Source organism: Notamacropus eugenii, chromosome 6 (genome assembly GCF_028372415.1).
Source record: "Notamacropus eugenii isolate mMacEug1 chromosome 6, mMacEug1.pri_v2, whole genome shotgun sequence".
Taxonomy (NCBI): domain Eukaryota; kingdom Metazoa; phylum Chordata; class Mammalia; order Diprotodontia; family Macropodidae; genus Notamacropus; species Notamacropus eugenii.
In genome coordinates, this window is record NC_092877.1 from 335,422,681 (window position 1) to 335,449,131 (window position 26,451).

Genomic DNA, 26,451 nt, shown 5'->3' on the forward strand with positions numbered 1-26,451 from the left:
AGGTGTAATTCTTATTTGAGCAAAGACTTTCTTATATCTCAGAAATTCCCATATAGAATGAAAAAGTCAATACCCCCCCATTTTACATATGAGGAAAAAGAGACTCAAAGACAAGTAAATCTCTGTGGTCTTTTGAGCATAAGGCCAAACCTATCAATCCATTAATGAACCATCAGGTGTTTACATGCCAAACAACCCTGTGACACTATGCATATAATGCGTATGTAGGTTATATAATAACTTTTGATAAGGGATGGTTAGAATTCTTATCTTTTCAGGATACATATATAGATATATTACAATTCTTCAATGGAATGTTGCTGTCAAGAATGTGAATATTACCTCCAACAATGTTGACAGCAACCTATACATGTATGGTCACCCCATGTGCCTCTTGTCCATGTCCTCCCAGAAATTCAGCAGAGCAGGTCTGCCCAATGTGCTGAGACCCTTCTTGAATTCTCTTCACAATGCTTGGATACCAACTTAGACTAGTCATAATTTATCCATTTACTAGATGGCATATTAGATAGTGTTCAATTTGAAATCAGGGAGATCCGAATTCAAATCCTGTCTCAGAAATTATCCGTGTCACTATGGGGAGGTCATTTAACCTCTCTCCAATTCATCTACAAAATGCATCTAATCCTAGTACCTGTCTCACAGGGTTGTGAATTAGATATAATATAAAATGCTTTGAAAACTTTAAATAATTATATAACTGCCACCTAGCTCAAGTCTAACGTGCTCTTACTACCTGACACAGCCCATTAACCATAACCCTCCCCTCCGCTTAATAGATTTCTCTGGTGCCACTTTTTGTACTTCTTTTTCTCCGACATAAATCTCCATTTTTAATGTATTACATCTTGTTCCTGTCTCTCATATACCTTTCTATTGATCCCTGTGTGAATGTCAATCTCAGTTCTCTAGATATCTGAGTAGTCTTTGGCTTGAAGACATTCCACATCACTGAAAGAATCCTGATGTTTAAAAAACAGCCCTTTGTTTCAGGAAGAGTCTTGGGGCTATGAAAAAGAACCTTGCAATTTCCCAAAGGCAATATAACCCAATCTCTTGTTTCAGTTCATCTCTTGATTCAGCTCATTATCTGTAACAAAGAAACACAAAAGGCACATGGTTTGAAAGTGACATTATGTACTACGATGCCAAGCAGATGACACCATAGTACCCAATTTATTCCCAGAAATTATCTTTTTTAAGTATAAAAAAGAGGAAAATTGTAAAAAGAAGGAACAGGATGACCTGCGTAAAAATGGTTGCTAAAAGTGTAAATATATGAGATCACACTGATAACAGTACAAAATGGCTTAAAAATACCTTTTTGGTTAGTTCTGCCCCCTGCAAATTGGACAATAATGCTAGTAGTAGATGTTATGCTATTTAGCAAAAGGCATTTTATTACAAAATTAATCCTGAAAAAAAAGCAATTACAACAGAAATCTTTTCTGGACTCAGATTTGAAAGCAAAAACTATTTTCAACTGATCTTGAAATACCTTCATGAAGAAATACATTTTTAACTTTAGTTATGGTGATACTAATACTTATGAAAAATAGAACATGGATAAAATGGAGATGTGGACAAAAATTGCAAGGGATGAGAAGCTGTGGCTGAGTTATGATTGTACTTCATTGGAGGGAATAACCACATCACTGAGATGACAAGTCCGGTACGGCACCAAATTAAGGTCATTGGTGGGGAAAAAAAAGGAACATAGTTTTAAATTCTGCATTCTCTGCTCTAGAATTCTGACAATGAAAAGTCATCTGTCTGCATTATTCTATAAATCCTTATATTTTATCAAATGTTTATTATGTATATAACTCAAGTTGAGATGCCAGAAATGTTTATGACAGGATAGATTAAATAACTTTCAGTCTACTCAGACTTAGAACAGGCTATTTCAATTTACCATAACTCATCTCTTTGATTTCTCTTCAAAAGATGTTTCCTTAAATTTTTGTATTCTATTCTAATGTAGAGAACTGGAAATATTTCAGGTAATAGGGAGGAGATATGCCAAATAGCAATAGATTCATTTAATTAATTAGACACAGTACATTTATATGTGTGTACATGTATGTGTACATCCATGTCTATATACAAATATATTATATATGTATGATTAAGGAAGCTATTGTAGGAAAGAAATATAGTTACAGATTATTCATATATGTATGTGTTCATATATGTGCATGTATTTGTGATTAATCAATAGCTGTTTTAGCCTTTCTCCTTTAGAGAGTTTCTAGTGAATACTATTTTTTATGGTTTCAAAGTATGAACAAGCATTTAATAAGTGCCTACTATGTGTCTCCCACTGTGGACAATATAAAGGAAAGCAAAAATAGTCTCTGTTCTCAAGGAATTTGCAGTCCGAAAGGGAGACAACATGCAAACAACAATGTTCGAAGAAGATGTATATGAGAGAAATTACAGAAAATCTCAGGTGACAGGCATTAGTTTTCAGAAAAGACTGATTTTAGTTCAGACTTGAAGGAAGCCTAAAAAGCCACGAGGAGGAGACAAGGAGGAAGTAAGGGGAATATCTAGAATATTAAATATAAAGAAAAACCATCATGATTCATTATAGTAATGAATAGTAAGTTTTTTTTCATATTAGCTTTCACTATGCATGTGTCCTTTACTATCCAAAATAACGTAAACACTTGAGAACTACCCAGTTTTTTGCCCTTCAGTTTTCTCTCGGGATCTCAATATTCTTATGTGTAAAATGAAAGTGTTAGACAAAAAGATCGCAGAGGTCCCTTCAGTTTTAAATCTATGCCCCTATGATGCTAAGTGAGAAATTGCGTCTGAAAAAAATATACATAGTAGTAACATTTCCAAAAAGAAACCCCTTAAAATAGCCATTTCAATTCCATTTTTTTATTTCTTTAGAATACAGTATTATTATTATGAATATAAATATTAATATTTGTTTAATGCTTTAAGGTTGCAGTTTGTTTTAAATATATAACTTCTTCTGGGCATCACAATATCCCCGTGAATTCGGTACCAAAGGCATTATTTTTGTCATGTTGTAGACAAGGAAATTAAGATGCAAAGATTTAGTGGAATCTAGTAGTGGTCAGCAATGGGTTTCCTAGTCATAACATCTCGCTTTTCTTTGATAAATCGTTCTATTCTATTCACAGCACATGTAACCTCAATTTCATGGTTCTTGTTCTAATAGTAGCAGAGAAATGGTGAGTAATTATAGATCTTTTTGCATTTTTCTACAATAGAGTGTCAGAGGATTCTGCGTATATCATTGTAGACATCAGATAAACAAACCTAAAAGATGATATGTGTCATAAGGGAAAGTGCAAAAATAGAGTGTACTTTGAAGTCTACCTGCTCATGTGTTCAGCAATGTCAACTCCACTCTCATTGTAAAATCAAAGAATGATCATACCCAGTCTCAAGCAAATCAGCCCTATATTGCTACATGAAGACTTCATGTCTACTTCTTTCTTTTCAGTAAGAAGTTGGAACCACAAGTACAAACAATGTAGTCACTTTTAGCATGATAATTAACGTTACTGACATTCTTGAGCAAGGAAGAAGTAAGGGCAGAGACAGCTCTTTCAAAATTCTAGGCTTTTCCATATAGGATAAGAAGACTTGTCATTAGTAGGAATCATTTGTGAAATCTTAACAAGTGCTTCCCTTGAAAATGGTGATTTTCTCTGGAAGGTGAGAAAGTCTTCATTTAATTTTTCTAATGCATATTTATTTTTAATCCACTTAACTACATTCTAAATGGGGTTTTTTTTTTTTTTTTTTGGTTACAGGGCTGTTGTCAGAGTTGTAGTATTTGTAAAACTTTAAAAGCCAAATATGATCAAATTAGCAATATGATCCTACTAGGAAGTTCAGTGGAAACCTGGGGGAAACTTAACCACTATTACACAGATTCATTCATTCTCTAGGTTGAATCTATGCAAAGCTCCTCTTCCCCCCAGCCTCCACAAATAGAAATCCTACAGCCACTGGTGGATCTTTGTCCTCTGACGCTAACATTATAATGGAGCATTATTGTTTCTGCATAGATTGTTGGCCCAAATGACAGCCTTCAAATAGATGGGAAATAATTTCTATGAAATACAGATGAAAATATATTCTGGAGAAAGAAATAGAAAAGTTGAGAAATTTGTTTTTGCTTCACTATCTTTTAACTCATTATTAATTAGAGGTTGTGCTTTTGTATATATACATGTATATCAGCATCCTTTAACTTGACATACATTTGTATGTTGTTGCTCTATCTTTGTATATATTGGGGTGTACTATTAGGCTGGTTAAAATACATTTTGAGAGAGGCTTTACTGGTGTTACATTAAACAATACTGATAATGAAATAATTATAAAAAAAATTACAAATTTTGCAACATCCAAACAATGACATATGTGTGAATAGGTATATATACACAAATACATATTTATATATCCCTATGTATTATGCCATCTTACACTCCTATGTGGGTATATATGCATATATGTATATATATATATGTATACACACATACATATACGCACAGATATAACTACATATCCAGTCATGTAATCATTTAGTTAAGGTGATAATACATCATTGGTATTCATTTTGATGTAAGACCAGTAGAACCTGTCAATATCCATTTTAATTAACCCAATGGTATTAGCTCTTTATGACTTCATTCTCTCCAATCCCAGTGGGCAACCTTAAAGGCAATTCTCACCATTACTTGGCTCCTGTGGTGCAATCCACAAGAGACTGTCAGCTTGCCATGGTGGGTGACCTCTGACCCAATCACTTTCTTCCTTTAACATGACTACTTTTGCACATTTAATGAACTTTGTACATGGTTAAAAAGATGTCAGCACAGAGAAACGATGGGCCCTGCTGTGAAAAGCTCCATTGTTTCTATAAGTCTAATTGACCTTTCACATCCCAGAAAACGAGAAAAAAGTCAATATGGTTACTTATTCACCAGTCCAACGCTATCTTTATTATTAATATGCTAAACACATTGCTTTCAGAGAACTGACACCTAAACACCCCTAGACATACCAAAATGACTTCTCATTAATAACCATTTTATTAATCACTGTTGCCCAGAACTAGAATCTGACTGTGAAATCCCCTGGTGGAAATTGCTATAATCGTTCAAACTACAGGAATGAATATTTTTTTCAGCATAATTACTGCTGTCGCCTTATTGAAAAATATCCCATTAGATGGCAGCTTTTAGTTACGTAAATCGTGTTGATTAATTTTTAATTTCTAGCATTTATATGACATTGCACAAGTAAAGATCTTTGATAATTTAAATGGTTAGCTGAGCAATTATTAAAATAACTTACAGCAATTCAAACATTCATTTACTTACTCCAAGTGCCATGCATCATTAACTCCTGATTAAAATAAAGTTTGGGAGGTTTGTAAGTGCTGATTTGATCACTCAAATATGTATTTCAGCATTTTTTTTAAATTAAAAATACTTGTACCATGTCAAAATGCTGATGCCAGGGAAGTATTGGAATAATGAAAACATTCTAGAGTATACATATAAAAGCAAGCACTACTTAATCATGACAGGAATTCATGTCAATATTTCTTTTGTAACCCTTTGTATGAATATCAGATGATCCATAAAGGTGCAGACTGTTTTGAAGCCTCTAATAATAGTTTTTTTTTTCTTTTTAACAAACTCTCCAAAACTAAAATAAGTAAATTTAATTCAATAAACAATCAAGAACCTACTGTGTGCAGGGTATTCTGATAAATATTGGAGGTGATAGAGAACCAAGATTAAATATAGTCTCTCCCCTCATGAGTTCATGGTTGAGTAAGAATCAATAATAGATCATGCTTTTATAGTGTAATTCTCAACCTTTCATTAGGCTTCTGTCTAATATCATTTAATGCATCATTTGGAAGAGTTCTTTACATTCATTTCTTTACATTCTTTTCTTTACATTATCTTTTCTTTTTCTTGTTTAGACTTCTATCTTAAATGTTTCCTTTTTTAAAAAATCTGATTTTAATTGACATATTTTATATTAATATCACTCATTTCTTGGCGTATCCCTCATCTCCACCTTGATACCTGTCCCTTTTGACAAAGAATTTTAAAAAGAGGAAAAAATAACTAAAAATCAATTAACATACTAATATTGTCAGATAGTGTATGCAGTATTCCACATTCATTAGTATTTACTTCTGCAAGCAGTGGAGGAAAGGCACATTTTCCATATTCTTCTCTGGGGCAAATCTTGGTTATTATAATCAATTATGTTTTTTATATGAATTTAGCAGCAATAAAAACTAATTACGAACTGTTCTATTAAAATGCATTGAGCTGGTTTTTCCACCTTCAGTTTGATCTCTATCAGTTGAGTGCTAGATTTAATTAGCTCTCTCTCTCTCTCTCTCTCTCTCTCTCTCTCTCTCTCTCTCTCTCTCTCTCTCTCTCTCTCTCCCTCTTTCTCTCTCTCCCTCTCTCTTTCTCTCTCTCCTCCTCCTCCTCCTCTTTTTCTTCTTCCTTTCCTCCTTTTTTTTCTCTCATTCATTGATGGGGTAGAAAATAAGTTAATAACTCTAGACAAATACAGATATTTAATTAGTAGATTTTCAGTTGACTTTACTTTTAGAGGGCGAAATCTACAATATTAGCCATTTACACCAAAGCATCTTTACTTTTCTGTTGTTGTCGTTGTTGTTGTTGTTCATATACTCCTTTTGCAATTTATTGAAACCTATGGAACACTTAGAATAATCTTTTTCAATGAATAAAACACATAGGATGATATAAAAATCAATTTTGCTAAAAATGTGGTTATCAAAACATTAAGTAAATCAAGTTTATGGACTCCATATAAAAAATGCTTGACAACTAACTCCCTCAGTTTACAGAACAGTAAATGAGCCCAGATAGGTTAGCATCACACATAGTTAGTGCCAGAAATTAGGCCTTCTTATATGTAGCCCAATGTTCCTACCAGCATATCCAAAAGCAATTATATACATACATACATATTTATAGACATATACATACATATGTGTGTACACACACAAACATACACTTACACTGAAGTTCCCCACTGGGTTTAATTAAGAGAAAGAGAAAAAAATGGTAAGGTATGGAATACAGGACTGTGGATTGGGAGTCAGCTGACCTCTTCTAACTTTAACTTCCTTTGTTGTTTTAGACAAATCTTTTTACCTCCCTTGAACAGAAACCCATTGAAATGCCCTGTAGGTAAGAAGTTGCATAGTGAGTGAACCGTATTACTGTAGAGATATCTGTCTCTCTGGGAATTTTTGTTGTGTAGTAATTTTCTGTTATATCAGACACTCTTGTGACCCCCTTTGGAATTTTCCTGGCAAAGATCCTGGAGCAGTTTGTCATTTCCTTCTCCATATCTCTGGGAATACCTCTACATTTATTAACATAACTTTGGCTTATTAATTATATTGTACAACTAACATTTTCAGATTTTGTCTTACTATGACTTCCAGGAGTTTTCTACCATTTTAACATGTGGTCTTTTTTCTGTCTTATGTTACACAGTCCATTACCCTTTCACGTGAACTTTTTTGCAGTGCCTTTATATTGTTTTCTTGATTTCTGAACATTTCTCCAATAAAGTAAAGCTGAAGATTTGTTACGTCTGTCTTATTCTTATTGTATCAAAATGTTCAGCCAGAAAGGGACCTGAAAGCTACAAATGTTGGAGGGGACACTGGAAAAATTGGGACATTAATTCATGATAGCCTCTTAAGTGTTGAAGATGAAGTGATTGGCCAGAGACCCATCAGCATATTAATGACAAAGCAGAAAGTAGAACATATGTCTTATGATTCAGATTATACCACAGCACTTTTCCACATATTGCATCATAAGCCTCTTGAGACCAGGGTTCCTTTCTTGTAAACATTTGTGTTCAGAAGCTGTGTTACAGCAAATACAGTACCTATCGTGTTACAGTACATACAGTAGAGGATTCAAAGGTTCTACAATCAGAGTATTTGTATTTAAATTCTATATCTTAGCATTACTACTAGTGTGACTTGGGAAAGTTTCTTAAACTCCTCGGGTCTCAGTTTCCTCATCTGTGAAGAGAGGAGGCTGAGTTAGACTTGTTTAAAGGTCTTATCTAGATTTACATTCGTTATCCTATAATGTATTCTCAACAGTGCCTTTCATAGAGTAAGTGTTCATAATAATGTTACTTTTTTTTTTTTTACTATTACAGACTTGTTTTTTGTTAGTACTCAGGCAATCTTGTTTGGTAAAGACTCATATGAAAATAACATTGAAAAATTTCCACAGAATCAAAGAATTTTAGAGAAAGAAGGAATTCTAGGGGATTATGTAGTTCACCCTACAACTCAGTGAGAAGTCCTTTCTAGAGTATACCGGGTAGACAATCTCTTTTCATAGTGTCCAATACAAGGGAGCTCACTAGCCCCTTGGGTAGTTTATTCTACTTTTGGACAGCTCTAATGATGAAAATTTTCTTTCTTATGTTGAGTTTAAATCTTCCACTCTTTAACTTTTGTTCACTGGTATTTCTCCTAGTTTCTGAACTGACACAGAGTAAGTCTACATTCTCTTGCAAAAGCAAGTCCTATTTAAAGACAATCATTATGCCTCACCTCCCACCAACTATCCCTCACACTCACTGCCACTTCTTGGCTTCTCTAAGATAAGCATTCCCAATTTCTTCAACCATTCCTCATATGAAATGGTCCAGGTTCTTGGCAATGTAAGTTATGATTTTCAAATATTATAATATTTGTCCATATTCCTCTTAAAAAAACTCAGTGTGGGATCTGATCCTATATACTACCCTTACACACGCCTCAGTAAAGTTTTCTCTAATTTTGTTACCTTATATTAGTTTCCCCACTTTATATCATGAAAAGTTTGTGTGCATACACACATATGCAGACATACATATATGTACACTTGCACATATATGTATAAACTGGCACACATACACACGCACGCACACACATACAAAGAGCTGCTATAAATATTTTTATACATATAGGTCCTTTTCTTTTGTTATCTCTTTTGGGATATAGACCTGGTAATAATATTGCTAGGTCAAACAATATACATGGCTTTGTAGCCCTTTAGGTAGTGTAACAAATGACTTTACAGAATGGTTGAGTCAGTTCACAACTCCACTAACACTGCATTAAAGCCTCATTTTTCCCACATCCTTGCCAACATCTATCTTTATTTTTTCTGTCCTTTTGGTCAGTCTAATAGGTATGAAATGGTAGCTCAGAATTGTTTTTATTTGCATTTCTCTAATCATTGGTGAGTTAGAGTATTTTTCCATATGGCTGTTGATAGCTTTGATTACTTCATCTGAAAACTGATTATATCTTTTGATCATTTATCAATTGGTCAATGGCTCTTAATTTTTATAAATTTGACTGAGTTCTCTATGTGGTCCAGAAATGAGAAGTTTATCAGAGAAACTTGCTTCAGAAATTTTTTCATATTTACTATTGCTAACTGTATTTCCCTCCATTCTACCTCTCCCTCCGTCCTACCTCTCCCCACTATTTTTTAGTAATTACTAAATAATAATTTTTTTCTTTTACCCAGTAACCCTGAGAGTCTTTGCCTCCCACTTTGATTTTTTTTTTTTATTAAAGGGGCCATCCCTTGAGTAACTACTTAAAGAAGCCAGTTCATTGAATGGCTGTTATCTCACTCAAAGTGAGAATGTGGTAAGACCTTAGCCTGAAAGGGTCAAGCTCTCATATTGCATCTTGGACCACCCCTAGTCGTCCTGATGCATATCAGGCCACTGGACTCAGATGGCTCAGGAGAAGAAAGTGAGGTTAGTGACCTTGCTCAACCCTCCCTCACTCAAATCAAAGTCAATTGCAAGTCATGTCATCATCTTGATGTCATGGTCCTCTTTTAGAATGAAGGACAAACACAGCAACTTACATGCTTATATGTTTATCTTTATCTTCCTTTAATACCTAGATCTTTTAAGTAATTCTCTTTTTTTCTATTCTTCCTATGGACTTTTCAAATAATATACAGGATTTTTTGTTGGTTGTTTTGCTATGACTGTTAAAATCAAATTCCTATAATCTCTTACAGAATTTCAGAGTTGGAAAAGACCTCAGAGGACATTTAGTCCACCCTCATCTCAATCAATCAATCAATCAATCAACATTTATTAAGCACCACTATGTACATGAAGAGGAACTTCATCTATAACATATGTGACAAATGGTCATCCAGCTTTGCTTGAAAGGCCTCCAATGAGGGCTAATTCACTATCTCCTAAAGTACTTGATGCAACTTTTAGATAATTCCAATTATTAGAATGAACCTCTGTCTTAAGTCTAAATGTGTCTCTGTGCAGTTTCTATTCATTATTTCTAGTACTGACTTACAACCAAACAAAACATGGTTAATCTTTTTTTCCTCCTAACAAACATCCAAAAATATGACAGCTGTCATGTCCATATTAAGTTTTCTATTCTCAGTGTGACATATCCTCGGTTCCTTCAACTAGATTCTCCCATGTCTAATCTAAGGGTTCTTCATGAACCTTATCATCCTCCTTTCAGACATGCTAAAGAGTTTCACAATCCATCCCCCAAAAGTGGCATCCAGAACCAAACACATTTCTTCAAATGTCATTTTATTAGGGTAGTAACATGGTAATATCACCTTCCTACTCTTGAATTAAATTTGTTAATTTCCTACTACTTTCCTAATTCATATATATATATGGTTGCCAAAAGTCTTTCAGTTTGTTTTCAGACAAAATAGTATCTAGCTATGCATTTCATAGCCTGCACTTTTGTCAATCAATAAATATCTATTAAGTTCTTACTACATGCCAGACATTGTGACAAGAGTGCAGATATAAAGAAAGGCAAAAGATAATTTCTGTTCTCTGTGAGTTCAAAGCCTAATGGAGGAGAAAACATATAATCAACTATGTACAGACAATCTATATGCAAGATAAATTGGAAATAACCTAAAGAGAAAAGGCACTAGAATTAAGAATAATCAGGAAAAGCTTCCTATAGAAGACAAAGTTGTTTTCTTATTAATCTTAGGATAAGACTTTTTATATATTTATCCCAATCAAATTTCATGTTATTGGATTCTGCCAATATTCTAGTCCTTAAGATCTTCTAGGAGTCTGAATCTGTCATTCCAACAGTCATCCCTCTAAGCTCTGAAGAATCAGCAGATTTGATAAGAATGCCAGTTATTATTAACCAAATAACTGACCAAAAAAATTTGAAACAACACAGAGCCAAGAATGAATAGTGGGGTACTCTGCAAAAGACTTCCTTCTTAGCTGACATTAAGTCATTAATGACTGTGTTTTCATTGATCTATTCACCCAGTTACATATTCACCCATAGCATTGAGGGCCATTTCCAGTAATCTTGATCTATATCTCGCCATTGGACCAAGATGGCTCCAGAGGAGGAATTGAGACTGGTGACTTTGCAAAGACTTCCCTCATTTAAATCCAGTTCACTTACATGTCATGGCATCACCTCCCTGATGTCATGGTCCTCTTCAGGAACGAAGGACAAATACCAACTTTCACTTAAATATGCTGTTGTTTAGCCCACACCTCACAATCTCTTCCACAAGAAAAACTCAAACTATATTTTATTGCAATCTAGAGAAAATATATCTACATTATGCCCCCAAATATGCCAGTAGTATTATCCTATCCCCCCCCCAAAAAAAGACAATGAGTTCACTTTGGTCTGACTTGTTCTTGATGAAGCTAGACAGGTTCCTTTTTTATAACTACTTCTTTTCTAGTATTTTAAAAAACCTTTCCTTTAATAATTCATTTTAAACATAAAAATTTGGTTTCACTGGTCTCAATCTCTGCTCTCTTTTTCTCTTGAAAACTGTGACATTTTCTCTTCTCTCCTCTTTTCTTGCTCTTCATTCACAGTGATTCAAAAATCAGTTTTTTGTTTGTTTGTCTGTTTTTAACAGCCCAATCAGCCAATCCTTTTAATACTCCAGGATAAAGTTTGTCTGAATATGGTGACTTAAATTCATCAAGGTCAGTTTCCAATGGTCTGATACAATTTCCCTACTTACTTTGAGTTTTAATTCTCTCCTAGCTGTTTATGTTCTCTTGTTTCTAGGACACAGGTTGTTCTCATTGGCAGGGAAAATGAAACCAAGATAAGGATTAAATATTTTTATTTTCATTGTCTCTTAATTATTCATCTTTGTTGTGTACTACTGTACTTATAAAGATTTAGACATGGACCTTAAAAATTCCTACAAATAGTTGGAAAAAACCTAAGAAATCCTTGCAAATGATGAGCTGAAGGTTAAAAGATGTCATCATCATTGATTACTGTTGCACACGTTCAGAGTGTTAAATGTTAGAATCCTAATATTTGTTTTCTAATTCAGTTTTCTTCATTTTTATTATCATCATGAAGTTAAACGAAGCAAAGTAATTAATTGGAGTCAATTAAATGTAATTTCAATCTATACCAACTACTCAGAACTCAGTTCAATTTATGTCAGTCATTCAGTCCATTTGATGAAGTCTTAAAGATGTTAAGACAAGAATTTTAAATGTGAAATAGTCAACAAGTTACACTAATTGGATGTAACAAATGGAACATTGCTATGTAAGATGGAATTTAGAAAGCTCTGCAATACCTCATCCCATCCCCAGTGAGATTAGAGTTCCATATTTGTGGGGAGAAGGATATCTATGAATGGGTGATCACTCTTATGATGTCCTATCTTTGAGTAGGATATTGAGATAAAATTGAATCTATTCATTACAATTAGATATTTTCAGTCAAGGTGAATGATTCTTTGCGGGGGGGAGTATATTTTAGGAAAAACAATCCACTTTTTGTCTTCTCTCTGTGGAAGGAAATGGAAGGAAATAATTCCTTCATATTTCTGGAGAGTAGCATGTTAATTTCTACTGACTTGACTTCACCTCCCACCATATGTTATTACACACACATAACAGGTAGTGAACGATATTTATCAAAACAAACATCCAAACTCTAATCAAGCAAGCCATATAGAAGAATATGAGCAAAAGATTGCTAACATGTGGCTCATAGTCACCCTACAAGTCCATGGATAGATTTTGGGTGGCCCTTGAACTTGGATGGATAAAAAGTACATCATGATTTCTTTAACTTTTCACTAAAATTTAACATTTCCTTCAACTTTGAATTTTTTTAAAAAAAATTACTTTGGTAAAGAGTCCATGAATGTTCTTATTATTTGCCCTTTGTTTTCTAAGAGGATCAATGTGATATCTTGATACCTGTGATATCTAAGAGGACCAGGTGATATCTTGACTTGTGCATGAAATTGAATTTAAGCAAGGCAGTGTTGCACGAAGTCATTAATCACTCTCTTCTGGAGTAATTGAAGTCCAAGGATAGGAAAAAGTCAAGATCACTGTCAATAGCTCAGGATGTGATGGATGAGACATCTTTGATGTTTGATCAAGACCTAAGTGCTCCACAGTGCCTGTTTCAGCTGCTTTTATGGCTATTGGAGAAAATTATTCTCATCTGCCCATTCCACTGGGGAAAGACTTCACATGTTTGAGGTAGACAATCCCCTAACTCACCAAAAGATTTCTACCTGTTGTTTACCCTCAAGCTGGTTTAGCCCATCTACCAAGGTGTTTTACCAGGATATGGCATACTACAGTTTCTTGGAGCCATTGTTGAGAGTTGGGTGAGTCAAGTAGACAGCAAAAGTGAATGAGCATCCCTGCTTAGCAAGCCTTGACACCAGAGGTGCTAGACTTTCTGAATACCCAATACGTCCCATAGATAGTATTGGACTGCTAAAGGAGTCTGTCACATACACACACACACACACACACACACACACACACACACACACAAAATATTTCAGTAGGTATGTGAGAGTAAAAGATACTATTTGACCCAAGAGCAAGATGAACTATTTGCTCAACTGGAGAGAGAAGGATATGACCTGGGTAGTCTTCACTTAGTGGTCTCTGTGGCATAGGCTCTGAGAAGCAAGGGACATATTATTGTGCCAGATTTTCTTTATGTGCCTGTAGTTTTTAAGTAACTCCCATTTCCTACTCAAAATTCCAGAGGGGAGAGGTGAGGAAAGAGATATGAAAAAGCTGGGAAGATAAGTAGAGAAGAAAGAAGAGAAGAGAGAAAGGGAGATAAGAGGACAGGAGAAGAGGAAGAAAAAAGAGCACTTCTAGGAAATATCCTTGGAAATACACACCAAGTAGAATGGGGCATGCATGATGATCCTTGCTGGGAAAAACAATTTGAGAAGGACTAGTCAGACAGGTAAAAGAATTACCGAAGTACATGACTAAAATAAATGGCAGCAGAGAGTGTTTAGAAGAGAGTGAGTGGGTCAAAATTCACGAAGAAGTAAACGAAGATGAAGATTGAGAAAAGGAAATTAGATTTATCAATTAAAAGATAATTGATAACTGGAGAAAGATTTTCAGTTGAGTGGTGGATTTAGAATTTGGATTGCAAGAGAGTGAGAAGTAAGTGAAAGTTGAAGAAATAGAGGCAATGAGTAGAACGACCTTTGCCTGTAATTTTAAAAATTAAATATGAGATATAAAGGGATAGTGGGGTCAAGTTCAGATAGTTTTAAAAGGATTTATAACATCTTGGCATGTGCTTGTCAGTGATCAAGGATCCAGGAGAAAGAGACTGAAAATTACAGAAAGAAGTGGGGTAATTGAAGAGTTAAGTTGCTTGGGGAGATAAAAAAAGAATGGATGGAGACACAGTAAAAATAAAGACCATAGCTTTCTTTAAGCCTGGAGTAAAAAAAAGGGGGTAAAAGGAGGGGCTGTACTGAGAAGATTGGAGGTTCCAAAGTGGAAAGGAGCTTATGATAATTAGCAAAAATGAGATAATGTCCACCTTTGAGAGGAAATGGATGAGGTGATCTGGTAGTTGAAGAGACAAGGATTGGGACAAATACAGTGAGGTATTTGATAGGGAGTTATTACAATTAAGAATAAAATTATTTCTATATAACTGTGAAAACTTAGTTGAGATTATATAGCAAGTTGGTGGGGAGCCTCATCACTATGGCTGTGTGACTTCCTGCAAAAGTTTTCAACAACTCATCTGTAAAAAAAAATATGGGATAATCTGGGAGTGGGTATTGAAAAGAGGTGAGTGGCTATAAGAAAAGGGAGCAAGGGATTGAAGGATAGAGGAAAGTGTAAATTTGATCTGATTAACTACAAATTTCAAAGAGAAGACAGTAAAAGTAAAGCAAAGAGAAAGACTTGGAAAATAGGAGGGCACAGTCACCAGAGCTTGCAATAAGGATGAAAAAAATAGGGTTAGAAGTCATGAGGTACAAGGCAATATGGAAGGTGAGGAGATGATGGATAGAAGAATTCAAAGTTATAAATTGTGGAAGTGAGACACCAGTGATGAAAAACAAAGTCATCCCTTAATGAATGTGAGATTGATTAAAGGATCAGACAGTCAATGGAATTGAGGAGGCTGATGAATGGGGAGGTCACTGCATTTTGAGAAGACATCAACATGTATATTAAATTTCACAGGTCTATGAGAGTAGGCTGGAGAGAATAGGTCTAATTCAGGTACTGAAGTCTTTGAAAGAGAAGCAATAATTACTTGGGCATTGGTAGATAACTGCTATCATGATCTAGTTGGGGTGATAAATTTGAATGGATTGAACTTCTGAAGGACAAGAAATTGCTGAATGATGGTGGGAAGAGGAGTCTGAAGGTGGCATATAGATCAATGAGTAATTTTATTTTTTTCCCTGGTCTAATGTGTCCGAGGACATGAGAGGAATGTTCTGTCCTGCAGAAAGTGGTCAGGAATGCAATGCCTTATGAAAGAAGCTAGGTTTCTTTGATTATATGGAAAGAGCATAAGAAGAGAATTGAAAGGAGGAGTCCAGTTGTTAATAACAGAAAGTAATCTTTAAGGGTACAACGAAAGATAGGATAGTTTGGGATAGTGACACAGGAGTGGTTGAATTGAGGTAAATGGTGCCCAAAGAGTGAAAGGTAGTAGAGGGGGAAGGTAGGTTTTCTATAGTCAGTTTTTTATTCCAAATTACAGGAATTTGAGAAAGACAGTTTTTTTAGCCATAGGACAACAAATTGCTGCACCTACTCAGTAGGCAACCAGATATCTCTCCATGGTCCCTATTTGCTTGTTTAGATAATCATTCTTACAGGTGAAGTAGGGAAGGAAGGAAGTGCCTGTAGTTAGGTGAAAGAAACAGTGAGTGAGAGACTCAGTATCTGGGCCCGCACAGGTTGTTCATTATTAACTATCTATTACTTGGACTGTTCCATATTGAAACTTCAGTCACTAGAACCAGAATCAGTCATAAAACTAAATATACTAATATGGATGTAATATTTGGGTTTCCTAAAATATTTTCATGTTTTCCATACCTGCCACTCCAATAATCATTGAATCATAAGGTCATAGACTTATAACTAAAAGACCTTAAAGTCCTGTAATTCAGTTTTGTCATTTTAATGTTGAAGAGAATGACACAAAAAGAGATTAAGTAATTTGACCAACAGCACACAGGTAGAATAGTTAGGACCAGGATTTGAACTCAGTTCCTTTGACTTCAAAGCTAACACTGTTCCTACTGTACCACACTGCATATAACATGGTATATATATATATATATATATATATATATATATATATATATATATATATATATATATATATATATATATATATATATATATATATATATATATATATTTACATATATATATATCCTATGTTACATTCCTCAAACTGTACATTCTCTTATTTTTTTATGTGTGTATGATTCGTGTTTACTAAAAGTCATAAGCCTTTATTAGAGTTTATGTTTTCTTTATATAGCCTACTTAGCTCTCACATCATGGCTGTTATAGGTTCATTCTCTCTCCCCCATACCTTTCTTTAGACTATTCTAACTTTGTTGTTGTTTATTTCAATTTTCATGGCTTTGCATGTGTCCAGTTACTGGGTAATTTAAGGTCTCTTTCCAGGGTAATGACTTGAGTGTTTCAACACTGTCCATATTCATTCTCATTTCAAATGGTGTTCTGGTTCTCCTTTGCTTATGTCTCCAATGGTTGACACAGTGCCTAACATATTATAGGCGCTGAATTGGCAGCTGGTTGATTTTATTTAGGCCAGTTCCTTCATTCAGACTTAACAGGTCCCTAGCCTTTCAGTTGCTAGAGCAGCAATTTCTTCTTTCTGGATTCTTCACCTGTCTAAATGTCTAGTTGATTCATTGTCTCTATTGGGAAAGGTATCTCTTCCCTCTCCCGCAGTTCATCATGAAGTATTCAGGACAGAAAAAGAATATAATATACATGGATGCATGAATAATATTCTATACACTATCACATGAATGTTACAAAAACAGTTCTGAAGACTTGAATAAGCTGACGAAGAAGGAAATAAATAGAATCAGGGAAAAAACTAATGTAATAACAAGCTAAAAACAAACTGTTTTGAACAGTGTGAAGAATTCTAATTCACACAACTATCCAATACTCAAGAGAAATAATAATGAAGATTACTATCCATATCCTGATAGAATGTTTATAGATCAATTGCCAGAATGAGATATTTTGAACATAACCAATGAGGGAATTTGTTTTACTTTATGATGCATAAATTTTTACATGGATATTTTTCCTTTATTTTTCATTTCCAATGGGTTAGAGAGCAAAAGGGAAAGACAATAGATTTTCTATTCATTTCAGAAATAAAAATTATTTTTAACAAAAGGAAAAAAAAAACAAAAAACCCAGCTCTTTGGAGCCAGTTTTCCTGAATTTGAAACCCAACTCTGATACTTTGTAGCTGTGTCCAAGGTCAAGTCATTTAACGTCTTTGAATCTCCATTTACTCATCTCTAAAATGGATCCCCAAATTCCTGCACTGTGCACCTCAAAAGGTTGCTGTGAGAAATGTAAACTAGCAATAATAAATCCTCAGTAAGATCCCCAGTGCCTGGGCTAGAGCCTGGCCCATAGTCACAATAAATGTTCATTTAATTAGAGCACTGTGCTTGGAGTTAAGAAATATGGTTTCTAAACCCAGCTTTACTGTGTGACCTTGTGTCAGCCCCTTCATTTCTGGCAGTGTGTCCTCATCTGGAAAAATGAGGAAGTTAGACCTGATGACATCTACAGTCTCTTCCATTTCCTTGAGGCAAACATGTGTCTGAAATAGAGAATCTTCATACAATCTCAGCAGAGACAATGGCCATTAGGCGGTAAAGAAAATATTTCTGTTCTAGGAGGAAACTATTTAGCCAAGTATAGAAAGATAATAGATTGCAATAGCTCCCGTTCAGATAGCACCAAGCGTAGGAAAGAGAGTAGATCTAGTAGATCTTGGTATGAACTCAAAATGGAGTAGAATATGCTTTGGAAAGAAGCCAAAATGGAACAGAATGTGTCTTGGTAAGAGCTCAAAATGGAGCAGAATGTGTTTTGGAAAGAGTAAGAGCACAAATGCTCAATGGTAATGTATGCCCCGAGGATACTAGTACTTCTCACTTAGGCTCTATGCAATACAAATGCACTGGATTTTTTTTATTTTTGATTAATTTAGTTTTAGTTTTCAACATTCACTTCCACAAGATTTTGAGTTCCAGACTTTCTCCCCATCTCTCTCTTCCACTCATCCCAGGAGAGCAGCATTCTGATTACCCCTTTCCCTAATCTGCCTTCCCTTCTATCACACCTCTCCCTTCTCATTCCCTTTCCCTCTATTTTCCTATAGGGCAAGATAGATTTCTATACCCCATTACCTGTATGTCTTATTTCCTAGTTGCATGTAAAAACAATTTTTAACAGTCACTTTTAACACTTTCTCTCCCTTCCTCTCTCCCCACCCATTGTGAAGACAAGCAACTCAATATAGATTACACATGTGTTGTCACGTAAAACTCTTCCATAACAGTAATGTTTTGAAAGACTATATTTCCCTCCATCCTATCATGCCCCCTATTTATTCTATTCTCTCTTTTGACCTGTTCCTCCTCAAAAGTATTTACTTCCAATTATCCCCTTCTCTCATTTGCCCTCCCTTCAAACATTCCCCCAACCCCTGCTTAACCCCTTTCCCCCTACTTTCCTTTAATGTAAGATACATTTTCATACCATATTGAGTGTGCATATTATTCCATTCTTAAGCCAAATTCAATGAGAGTAAGATTCAATCTTTCCTTATCACCTCCCCTGTCTTCCCCTCCACTGCAAAGCTTTTTCTTGACTCTTTTATGTGAGAAATAATTTGCCGCATTCTATTTCTTCCTTTCTCCTTCTATCACTATTTTTTTTGATATCCTCCCTTCATATTCAATTTGCCCTGTGCCCTCTGTATATAAATATAATTCATATAACTACTCTAATATTGAGAAAAGTCTCAAAGTTACAAATATGATCTTTCCATGTAGGAATGTAAACAGTTCAGTTTCAGTAAGTCCTTTATGATTTCACTTTCCTGTTTACCTTTTCATACTTCTCTTGATTCTTGTGTTTGAAAGTCATATTTTCTATTCATCTCTGGTCTTTCATCAAAAATTCTTGAAAGTCCTCTGTTTCACTGAATGACCATTTTTCCCCTTAAGTATTATACTGTTTTGCTGGGTAGGTGATGTTTGGTTTCAATCCTAGATCCTTTGACCTCTGCAATATCATATTCTGAGTCCTCTAATCCCTTTATTATAGAAGTTGCTACATCTTGTGTTATCCTGATTGCATTTCCACAATACTTGAACTGTTTCTTTCTGGAGGCTAGCAATATGTTCTCTTTGACTTAGGAACTCTGAAATTTGGCTACAATATTCCTAGGAACTTTCCTTTTGGGATCTCTTTCAGGAGAGGACTGGTGGATTCTTTGAATATCTATTTTACCTTCTGGTTCTAGAATATTAGGGTAGTTTACCCTGATAATTTCTTGAAAGATGATGTCTAGGCTCTTTTATTGATTATGGCTTTCAGGTACTACAATAATTTTTAAATTGTCTTTCCTGATTCTATTTTCCAGGTCAGTTGTTTTTCCAATAAGATATTTCAAATTATCTGCTTCTTTTACATTCCTTTAGTTTTGTTTTAAAATTTTTTGATTTTTCATAAAATCATTAGCTTCTATCTGCTCCATTCTAATCTTTAAGGAATTATTTTCTTCAGTGAGCTTTTGGAACTCCTTTTCTATTTGGCCATTTCTGCTTTTTAAGAAATTATTCTCTTCATTGGCTTTTTACATCTCTTTTGCCATTTGGGTAATCTATTTTTAAGGTGTTATTTTCTTCTTTTTGAACCCCCTTTAGCAAGCAAGTGACTTGTTTTTCATGATTTTCCTGCATCACTCTCATTTCTCTTCCTAATTTTCACTCTGCTTCTCTTATTTGATTTTCAAAATCCTTTTTGAGCTTTTCCACAGCCTGACACCAATTCATATTTTTCTTGGAGTCTTTGGATGCATGAGATTTGACCTTATTGGCTTCTGTTTGTGTATTTTGGTCTTCCTTGTCACCAAAGTAAGATTCTATAGTCTGACTCTTTTTCCTGTTTTTACTCATTTCCCAGCCATTTCCTTGACTTTTGGATTCTTTGTCCAAGTAGTTCTCTGCTTCCAGTGGGGGTGTGTGATGTACTGTCAGCTGCTTGTTCCCCCCACAATCTGTGGGCCTAGAACTCCAGAAACAGCAGTTGCTACTGTCCCTGCTCTTGCTGCTGTAGCTGCTGTGGGCTCCTCCACCCCCTCTACCAGCCTGGGGCTGGGGCTGGACCACTATACTCCTTCACACAGGTCTCACAGTTTTTCTTGTTTTCCACTGAACTTCCAACTTGTCTTAGGTGTTTTGGGGTTGCAAAGTCCAGAAACCAGAGATTCAGTCCCCCCAAAACCCTCTCAGGTCTTGTCTGTGCTAGCATGGCCCACACTGGACTTCACTCTGCTTCTACCCTGGTGCAATAAACACTTTCAGTTAAATTTCCAGACTGTTTTGGGCTGGATATTTGCTTCACTCTGTCATTCTGTGGGAATGGCTGCTCCAAAATTTGTCCAGAGTCATTTTCACAGGTATTGGCTGGGTTTGGGGGGAGAGCTCTAACAAGTTCATGTTTTAACTTCACCATCTTGGCTCTGTCCTAGCACTTGATTTTTTACAAAAAAAAAATAATAATTAGCTATTACATTTATTGCTGTCTCTACTTTACAAGAAAACCCAGGCCTGGAAAATTAAAGTGGCTTGTTGCCTACAAAAGGATGAAAACTAGCATTTACAAAGTGCCTATTATGTGTCAGACACTGCACTAAATACTTTATTAAAAATTATGACCTCTTCATTCACATATACAAAAATGTTTATAGCCACTCTTCTTGTGTTGACTAAGAATTGGAAACTGGGGGTATGCCCATCAGCTGGAGAATGGTTGAACAAGTTGTGCTGTATGAAAGGAGTAGAATACCATTGTGCTATAAGAAATAATTAGCAAGAAGATTTCAGAAAACCTAGAAAATTATGTGAAATGATGCTGAGTGAAGTGAGCAGAACCAGGAAAACATTGTACGCAGCATGAGTCACATTGTGTGATGACTGTCTTTGATAGGTTTAGCTCTTCTCAACAATATGAGGATCTAAGACAACTCTAAAAGACTCATGATGAAAAATACCATCCACATACAGAGAAAGAACTATGGAGTCTGAATACGAATGGAAGCAGACTATTGGCTCTCTTTTTTGTTGTTTTGGTTTTTTTGCTCATGATTCCTCCCATTGATTGTAATTCTTCTTTACAATATGACTAATGTGAAAATATGTTTAAAAAATTATGACTTTTTACCTATACAACAAAGCTGGGAAGTAGTTGCTACCATCATTCCCATATTACAGTTTAAGCAACTGAGGCAAAGGTTAAGTAACTTGGACAGGGTCTCACAGCTAGTAGGTATCTGAGGCCATATTTGAACTCACATCTTCTTGACTCTAGGCACAGTGTCCATTGCATTATTTAGCTGTCTCTGTAATGTATGGACACATTAATAAATGTAGAGTGAAATCCTGGTCAAGTGGATCCACATGCAGGGTTCTTTCCACTGTATCATGTTATCAAAAATAGATTATGATGCTGATAAAAATGAGAGAAGACAAACGTTTTCAAAATCTAACATATTAGAATTGGAATGGAATGAGAAAGTATAGTGACAACGTAGAAAAGCATATTCAATTAAGAAGTATGGCCCTTTTTTCCTCTTAAGTATTTGTTTGATCAAAAAATATCTCTTTTATATATAAGTTTCTTGAAAGAAGGTTCAATTTTACAGTGTTTTGAGATGGAAGTAGAGCCACTTGCTACAGAGATGGTTTTCAGAGGTACTACTATTACCAATACCCCATTTTTATTGATTAAAATTATCCTGTTAGTCACCAAAAGTATTGTGAAAATAATAAGAAACAAATGACTTAGTAAAAGGTTCTGCTTTTTTGTCCAAGTTCAACCTGCAAGCTTAACCACTCAGTACTGTCCACACACAAAGACACTGCCCCAGTAGAATACGGACATAAACACTAATCACTGTATGCAGGCATCCTTTAAATTCATTATTCTGTGTCCTCTTGCTGCCCCTTTCTTCCTTGGTGGTCTCCAGGCTTTTTTTCCACCTTTTAACTGCACCAGAAATGGTAGGGGGTAAGAAGAAGGGGTGGAGATTCTCTAGGCAATTTTTTGTACAGTTATAGACCTGGCCTTTTTGTAGTTTAATTTCTGAGCGTACAGGCCTTGGGAACTTGGAGTGGCCCACCATTCAACTATTTACACAGATGTTCACAGAGGCAGCTTGTAACCATCCACTTCTGCCCTGGTGGTCACCTTTGCCTCTGAGCAGTCTCTGGGAGGTACATTAATAAAGCTTGTATTAGATACCCATTCCTAAGATACAATATTTTTATTTCACATTGTCTGGATGGAATGTAACCTAAACCATGATCCTGATGCACAAGTAGTGTTGACTTAGTATTGCATGATTAATGTTCTCTTAGAGCTGTGAGCTTCCCAGACTAATATCAATAGGTTATACAATAAAGGACTCCTGACAAACAGAGCTCAAGTGGGGCTTCCTTGAGGCTCTCCCCAAAAGTTCACAACTGACTTTTGAGAGGTATTATAAACATTAAGCCCTAAAGAGGAAATAAAATGGAACCATTTTTTCTATCATACTCTTTGATAGGAACGACAATATTTACAGAGGAAAGTTTGAATAAAGCTTGAACTGAAACGGATAAATGATGTGAAAAAATATATCACAGTCATTTAATCATATGATTAAAAACTTACAGCACCCTTTGTTCCATTTCTCAGATAATCTTGTGATACTTTGTGCTTTAGGCAGTTTGGAAGAAGAATAATAGAAAGATTTCGGGAACCCTTTTGGCTTTTGGCTTTTAAATTTATTTTCTTATCTTATAGACTACGGAATGATATTGGTTAAACCTTCTGGCCTTTTTTTTTTTTTCATTTTTAGGTTAAAAAAAAATCCATCCCAGCTTTCTTGCTGTACCTTGCCCCCGAGCCCTTGTTCATGGCCTGTGAATGCCTGAGTCTGGTTGTTCAGCCAAGTGCTCACCTCCCACTGGGATTTTTACTCAGCCAGGTGTCCTAGCTGCCACACTGGGTGATAAACACCAAAAAAGAACCTGTCAGGAGGATATTTGCATTGTGGCTTCACCCTCCCCCCACTCAGAATCAAAGGTGTTATACGATGGCATTGAAGAGCTTTTACTAGTGACTAAGCATCTTCTATACTTGAGCATCTCCTGAGCTAACTCACTAGCTGGTCCTTTGGGCCTCCTGCAGGTCTGCCTAATGACACTAGCTCTAGGGCCTCCATCTTTTCACACCTTTTTACCAGGAAGGAAGCATTGTCTTTGATTGTCCATCAGGGCTAATCCTTTCTCAGCATGATGCTTGTTAGCATAATTACAGGGAAGGAACCAAAAGGTACATTAGGGGTTTTCACTTTCTTTTCCTTTTTTTCTATTTTTTTGAATGATGTAGCTGATCTGGATAGAAAGGCCACTGTATTTATTGTACTAATCTAGCATTTACAGGTGGGGGTGGGGAGGAACATGCATATAAAAACAAAGCAAAAATCTACTATTGAAATTTGTCTTTTGTGTGAAATCAGAAACTCCACAAAGCCTTGTCAGAACTCTCCTTCATGGTCATTCTCAGCAAAGAGTGTATCCAGAGGGGGCTTTTGCGAATAATATCAGAGTTTAAAAAGATATCTGATCTAACCCACTTAATTCATGGTTGAGGAAGTAAGAGCTAGAGGAATTCAGTGACTTGCCCAAGGTCACACAGGGAGGAAGTATCCAAGCTAGGATTTAACCCAGGTTCACAGATTCCAGAACCAGAATATCTTTTTCACTGTATCACACTGACTCATTCAAAGGGAAAAGGAATCATGAACAAATCAGGTTTCTAGTCTCGAGGTTAGGTGGCTATTAACTGTGGTGGGAAGAAACATAGATGGAATGACTAATTGGATTTGTGTTCTTTCCAAAGCTATGTTGAACCCTTTTAAATTCCATGTATCCAGTTCTTAGCAAAAGGAGAAAGGAAATGGAATCTGCACATAAGGGAAATTTCTTGAGCATGGAGAAGAGAAAGGTGAAAAGTAGTTTGAATTTCTAGCCATGTTGAAACGAATAACATCCTCTTATTTAATACAACAAAAAAAAAACACAGTAGGGAATGAGGGGAAAAAATTAAAATTATAAATAGTATATACCACTTCAAGGAAGATAGAAGTTGAAAGAGAATCAAATCAAAATCTTTTAAACATTAATTTCCTTGACATATAATCCAATGACTGAAGAGCTAATTTGGACAAGGCATGATATTGTCTACAGTTTTGCTTCAATCTATCAAGCATTAGTAAGCAACTACTATTTACAAGACTCAGTAATACGCACTGGAAATGCAAAGATGAAATGGAAAATAGAATCTGACTTTAAGAACTTTCCATTCTACTGGAGGATACAAAACTAAATGAGATAAGTTTGTGTAATAATTTGAAAAGTGAGAGAAGATTTACAGTTATGGAGATCAGGAGGTGGAATGTAAGATGAGCCTTGATGAAAGCCAAAGATTTTCAGTGACAGATGAGAAGAAACAGTGAATTTCTGACATGAGGGACAGTTTGTGCAAAGCCGCAGACGTGAGAGACAGTGGGACAGAAGTGGGAGAGAGAACTTGAAGATCACAGAACAGAATGTAAACTAGGGTAGCTTGGACAAGTAAGATCATACAAAAGGGAATAATGTAAAATATATATGGAAAGACAGGCTGAAGTCAGATTATGAAAGATTTGTGAATTTCAGTCTGAAGATTTTGCTTTAGGTAAATCATAAATACAACAAAATAAGAAGAAGTAAAGTGGAAGAACCTCACTGGTCTCCTTAGCTGAAATGATTATCTGGGATATATTTCAATACTTGTCAAGGAAAGATAAGTTAGTTTCAAATCAATGTGTAAAATTCATATCTCCCTATTTTTCAATTCTTGATAAATATTTTTATCCATTTGTTCTGTTTTGTGATACTACAGATAACAGTTTTAACAAGATTATGCCTAGTGTTCTATTTTAAATAAATTTCACCTCAGTATAAAAATACTCTAGAAATGAGTTCATATAAAAACACCTTTATGCTATGACCATAAGGCAATAAAGTTAAGAGAGTTGTGGAAATGAAGCCTACCAAATGAATGGTTGGTCTTCATGGGATTTTCTTTTCTAATATAGATGAGAAGCAGACACATGTGAAATCAAATGATCTGTTGGACAGAGTTCAAACATTTTTCATTGTGAAGAGACCCTTGCCTTGAAAGAAATGCTATGGTTCATCTCTCTGGACATGTCTACATAGGGTAACAGATCAAATGGGAGCTGAAAATAGAAGGGATCATGCAAATCAGAAAGAAAAGAGGGAGAATGAAATAGAAAAAGAGGGAATGAAGGAAAGAAAACAGAAAAGAGAGAAAGAAACTTGAAAAGAAAGGAAGAAACATGAACCACAAATCCAAGCTTAAACCTAAGATAAATGAGAAGTTGTGATGCCAGACGATTTTAGTCTAGCAAAAAATTCTGCCTTACATTAAAACTGTCTAATATTTCCAGTTAAGTACACTTATTTTCCTTTTGATTGAATAGACTCACGTAAAGGCAGTAGATAGTAAATAGAAGCAGCCTCACAGTCAGAAGGACCTAGGTTCAAGTTCAACCTCTGACAGTTACTACGTGTGTGATTCTGGGAAACTCCCTTAAGCTCTCAGTGAACCAGGTAACTCTGAAACCAC